Here is a 6325-nt window from a genome sequence, read left to right as displayed (position 1 = left end):
TCATATACTTCACAAAGCATTCCTCCTGATATTTCCAGTACTCACATGGCACCATACATAGTTATAACAATATTATTGACTGTATTTCCCATCTGTACTTTACATCCCTGTGACTGTTTTGTAACTGCAAATTTGTACTTCTCAATATCTTCATGTTTTTCACCCAGTCCCCCAAACTCCTCCCCAGCAACAATCAGTCTGTTCTATCTATGGGTTTATTTCTGTTTTGTTTATTTATTTATATAGTTCTTTAAATTCCACAAAAAGTGAAATCATATGGTATTTGTTTTTCTCTGGATGACTTATTTTGCTTAGCATAATACCCTCTAGGTCCATCCATGCTGTTGCAAATAGTAAGATTTCATTCTTCTTTATGGCCAAGTAATAGTCCATCATATATGTGTACTACTAAATTTTTTATCCATTCGTCTATTGATGGGCACTTGAGTTGCTTCCATAGCTTGGCTATTTTAAATAATGCTGCAGTAAACATAGGGGTGCATGTATTCTTTTGAATTACTGTTTTGGGTTTACTGTTTTGGGTTTCTTAGGATATATACCCAGAAATAGGATCACTGGGTCATAATGCAGTTACATTTTTAATATTTTGAGGAACGTCTATACTGTTTTCCACAGTGGCTGCCCCAATCTGCATTCCTACCAACAGTGAACAAGGGTTCCCTTTTCTCCACATTCCTTGTCAACACTTGTTTGTTGTTTTATTGATGATAGCCATTCTGACAGACGTGAGGTGATAGCTCATTGTGGTTTTAATTTGCATTTCTCTGATGATTAGTGATGTTGAGCATCTTTTCATATGTCTATTGGCCATCTACATGCCCTCTTTCTATTCAGTTCCTTTGCCCATTTTTTAATTGGATTTTTTTTGGTGTTGAGTTGTATGGGTTCTTTATAATTTTTAGATATTAACACCTGATCAGATGCATCATTGGTGAATATGTTCTCCTATTCAGTTGATTTTCTTTTCACTTTGTTGATGGTTTCTTTTGCTGGGCAAAAACTTTTTAGTTTGACATAGTCCCATCTGTTTATTTTTTTTCTTTTTTTTTCCCCTTGACCAAGGAGATATATCAGAAAAAAATGTCACTAAGAGAACTGTCTGAGATCTTACTGCCTGTGTTTTCTTCTAGGAATTTTATGGTTTCAAGTCTTATATTTAAATCTTTAATTTATTTTGAGTTTATTCTTGTATGTGGTATAATAAGGTAGTCTAGTTTCTTTTTTTTTTTTTTTTTGCTTGTATCTGTTCAATTTTCCCAACATCATTTATTGAATAGACTGTCTTTACCCCATTGTATGTTCTTAACTCCTTTGACAAATATTAATTGACCATGTAGGCATGAAAGAAAGCACATAATCTTTTTTGGGTTTTTTTTAACTTTTATTTTATGATGCATTTACTCCCAGGGCATAAGTTTTTGTTTCTTCAGTTTCTACTGGGATATCTTTTTCTTCTGTACAACCTCCTCTTCTGCTTTAGGAGCAATCTGCTCTTTTTCAGTGAGGATCACCTCAATGTGGCAGGGAGAGCCCATGTGCATGTTAATCCACCCATGAGCTCTGTAAGTTCTACGCCACATCTTGGGAGTTTTCACTTGGATGTGCTCAATGACCAGAGAATCTATATCTAAACCTTTCAGTTCAGCATTGCTCTCTGCATTTTTAAGCATGTGCAGCAAAAATTCAGCACTTTTTTTCAGCCACCAGCCCTGTGTCCAGCCCCACTGTTTGGCTTGAGAACACCTACCAACTCCACCATTGTAGCAATGGAATGGCACATATTGCTTCTGTAAGTGACATCCTTCAGATATGTGGTGGCTTTTCTAATATACCCTTGATGGCCTGAGCAGTTTCACAAGTGTTCTTAAAGTGAACATCAAGATTTGAACCTCTTGATTTGCATGATTTTGTGGGGTTTTCTGGGCCAAATGAATAGCAAACCATTTTCAGGGGTCACCTCTGGTCGCTTTTGGAAAGAGAGAGAGAGCAAATAATCTTAATTTTCTTATAATCCAACCCCTGTGTTGCCTCCTCCCACCTTCATATAACCTTCCTTACATTCCCTCCTTCATTTCTTTTTTCTTTGTTTTGTTTTTTTCCTTTTATTGAATTTATTGGGGTGACACTGTTTCTCCTTAATTTCAAATTCATAAAAGAAGCTGCAAAACTGTTATTTTCCAGAGTATTCGAGATCATGCTCCCCAGCATATGTTATCAATTTGGCTCAAATAAACTCGTAAAAATTCTCTACAGGTCTGGACATTTCTTATGTCAACACTTCACTAAAATAAAATAGGACCAACATATGCTGGAACGTCTGTGGTTTTCATTTTGAAATCGGGTAGAAACTGGCTAGTAGGTAATATTGTTGTTATCTAAAGTAAATAGGTATCAATGGACTTATCTTTATGAAAGAATGCTTTACCAAACTCAACAGGAGCTACACTTTCTGTGGACTTGGGAAAATTACTTCAAGCCCTCTAAAACTCAGTTTTCTCTTCTCTCAAATGTATTCATTGTATCTACTTTCTGATTAATTAAAATAATGAAAACATGTAAAAGTGAGGCTCAATAGGTGGTAAGTATTTATTATTACTTGAGGATATTAGTGGACTCAATCATGAAGAAAAAGTAATTTTCTTTATGCAATTATCTACAAAAGGAAGGCATCAAGTGCTGTTTCTCTTTTAAAAAAATTAGGAAACAAATATCCTGAGGGAAGAAGAAATAGACTACTAAAAGGATACAACTTTTAAGAACTGAAATTTGCTGAGAGAATGGATCTTAAGTGTTCTCAACACATGCGCAAACGCGCATGCACACACAAAGTAACTTGAGGTAATGGATATGTTCATTGTAATCATTTCACAATGTAGAAGTGTATCAAATTATACACTTTAAGTATATACAATTTTGTCAATTATACCTCGATAAAGCAGGGGAGAACAAGAATGAGGGGGAAAAAGTCAATCTACTATTGAAAAACCAAACAATTAGAAAACAAGCAAATAAAAAACAAAACCAAGAAAACTAAAACAACAGGAAAAACGTTTAGGAGAATAATGGCATTCTGGTCTGAGTAAAAACATTACAAAAAAATAAATCAGACTGTGCCTCAGAAATGTCATAGCTCCCCACTAATTATATTAACTTTTCTCAAATTTGTAGTAAGTATTATATGAGAAAATGCATAAACAAGGGTTAAATAAGTTATATGTTTCTTTTAAACTGGAGGACTTTTTATAACATTCTATTTTTCCTTGAATAAATTCTCAGAGCTTTTAATACGACAATGAATATTAAGGACTCTAAGAGAGGGATATAGTATTAAATATTTCCAAACTTACTTGACCTAAAATCTTTTATTCATTGAGTGTATCTCAGGACATACGATTTTATATCTCACTTCAGGAGGAAACACTCATCTATATGTTTGAGGATAAAATCCAAACTCGTCAGCCTATGCTTCCAAATCCCACCATTGCTCCTACAGAAATGGCCTTCAAACAGAACTCAAGCCTAGATCCACTGAGGGATGCTTTTCAGAAATTTGTTTTTGTTTTGCCTAATTTCTTCGTAAGTAAGTGGCCAGGCATGAGGCAGTCTCCAAACTCCATAGGCAAGGGTGGAAATAGGATTGGCAAAGAATATTAACAAAACGACAACAAACACCTAGGAGAACTAGAACTGAAGAATGGCAGACTTCCTCGTGCTTGAGGTAACCCTTCTGTGAGTATGTTAGCAATCACAATTCTGTGCCTCTGTGAGAAATTTTTACAGGAAGTCATACTTAGGACCAGATGCATATTGTGGTAGTTCCAGCTTTATATAATTACAAGATTTTATGTCATTTGCCAATACGGAAACGTTGCATCTTATAACCATACCTGTGACATCTGTCAGTCACACTACTCTTCCATTTGTGACCATCACACAGGTCCCAATACATCCTACTTCAAATGATGTCAAGTCATTGGGCAACCTAGTCATTCATCTTCACTTTTCTGTATCTTTACAAACCCAGTTCAAATGCCCTTTCTCCTGTAAACTTTTTCCAGATGCCACAAACATAACTGCTCCCTCTATGCCCACAGAAATTTGTATATACACACCTCTCTTACTCACTTGCAATGATGATTATTTGTTGGTGTGTATCTTTAATAAAACTGAGCTCTTTTTCCCCTAGACAAAGAGATAATATCCCCAGTGACTAGAAAAATGTTCTCTATGTATTGAAATGTTATATACCCTTTTTAGGGCACCTCTTAGCTCGCAGTTCCCCCTGCAATTTTACCCCATTCATAGGGTGAACTCCAAGGTATTAAAAAAATGACTCCACTTCCCCGGCCACAGTTAATTAACCAAGGGTGGGCGTCTTTATCCAATTAGCCCCTTCCTGGGAAATTTTGGAATGAGGACAAAGACAAAAAGCACCATTAATAAAATCAAAAGACAAATTATATACAAGAAGAAATGCAATTTATTTAAGAGACAAAGAACTGATTCCTCTAATATACAAACATCTAAGTGATCAAAGGATAAAAAAGACCTCACAGAAAAAAAACAGAAAGTACTCTTAAAAATGCACATTTTTTCCTAGTTTTTTATTGCAGAATTATTTGTAATAGCAAAAAAAAAATGGGGAAAACCTGTGTTTTTCAGTAGGGAACTGGTTAAATGCAGTATGTTACATCAAAACGTGGAATCCTATTGTTGAAGAATAATAGCACTCTCTTAAGTGCTAATACTGTACAATCATTGGGATAAATTGCCCAGTGAAAAATGCATGTACGGTAGGCTGCTATTAGTATAAAAAATGGGAAGAGAAGAATATCTAAATAAATAAATAGACATTTTATCACACATACATAAAATACCTCTGGAAGGAGATAGAACAAACTGGTCCCACTGGTTGCCTTTGAGAGAGGGAACTGGGTAGCTCGAGGGAAGAGACTGGAGAGACCTTTCACTCTACCTATTTTGAACCAAAAGAATCTATTTGCTATTTTTTAAATACAATTGAAGAATAAAATATTGGAGATTTTAGAGATACTCAGTTTCTTTGGGCAACTAAGCCTGTATATGGTAATTTTGGGAACAGAGGGCAGCTATATTTTGCATCAGGGCTGGGAAGGAAAGGAGAGAAGAGAGATTTGGTGAGGTGGAGAGAGAGTATTGCCTGGGTTCTCAACAATTTGGTTCTAGTATTTCCTGAGGCTAGCTGCTCTCTTCCCCGTCCCCCCTTAGTTTCTTTAAAACATTTCTATGTTCTTACAATAAATTTCCCCTTTTTTAACCTAAGGTAATTTGAGTTGTGTTTTCATAGTGCATTCAAAAGAGTTTAACTATTAGAGTAGGTTTTCTGGATATGCTTTGTTAAAATGTGAACCTCTTCGTAATGAAACCCATTAGAGTTCTCAAAATTGTACTTTTTTTTAATCTCTCAAGTTGAGAGAAGGGAAGTTCAAGGACATTCTGAAAGACATTTGCCCTAAGCTAAGGTGATATTTGCTGATGGAAAATATAAACTGGGCCTGGAGCCAAGTAGCACATTCCACCTACTAGACTTTCCTCTCAGTCTCTGCCTAAGACCAGAGACTTCACATTTAATGTTTGGTGATAGCCTGCCTCAAAGACAAATTTTTTTTTGTTTTAAAGATTTTATTTACTTATTTATTTTTTAGAGAGAGCAAAATGGAGGGAGAAAGGGAGAGAAACATCTTTGTGTGAGTGAAATATCAATCGACTGCCTATCACACCCCTTTCCCCCGACTGGAGACCTGGCCCGCAACCCAGGCACTTGCCCTGACTGGGAATTGAACCCACGGTCTTTCAGTTCGCAGGCTGGTGCTCAACCCACTGAACCACACTAGCTAGGGTGAAAGACAAATTCTTGAATGTTGCTAATTAGGATGGAGTTTGAAGGTTATAGGACATCTTTTTTGGTTTGGTTTAGTCTGGTTTCTATTAGGAAAGGCAATAGGGAACAAGACAAGAGCACCAATCCGAAGGTAATGAGAACTTCTGTGGTAATTATTTGAGCATTGTCAATTATGCGTTTCCAAAACCTAGGGCAAGCTAACACTTTCAGGCTAACCCTTTTCAGAAAGCAGTGTTCATTTCTTTGTCCATGTTTTCAAATCTATAGATAGAAATATTATTTTACTATTTATTTTATACCAGTCCTCCCAGAACTGAAAAGATAGGAAGTACTTAGAAAAGTTCCTAGGAGGCCCAGAATGGTGTTTATAAGTTAAATACCTTAAACAGCCTTCAAGTGAAGTAAATGGAGTTTGTATAAACA

At 35.9% G+C, this 6325-nt stretch overlaps 1 pseudogene; it reads right to left on the bottom strand.

The window, feature by feature from the left end:
• Positions 1–1418: 1418 nt before the first annotated feature.
• Positions 1419–2036, bottom strand: LOC129077705 (60S ribosomal protein L17-like; annotated as a pseudogene).
• Positions 2037–6325: the final 4289 nt, after the last annotated feature.

This window comes from Pteronotus mesoamericanus, unplaced genomic scaffold, assembly GCF_021234165.1.
Source record: "Pteronotus mesoamericanus isolate MK-2021 breed Mesoamerican mustached bat unplaced genomic scaffold, CSHL_Meso_final contig_68, whole genome shotgun sequence".
In the NCBI taxonomy this organism is placed as follows: Eukaryota; Metazoa; Chordata; class Mammalia; order Chiroptera; family Mormoopidae; genus Pteronotus; species Pteronotus mesoamericanus.
Note: the sequence above shows the minus strand (reverse complement) of the source record. Positions and strands in the feature narration are given on the sequence as shown.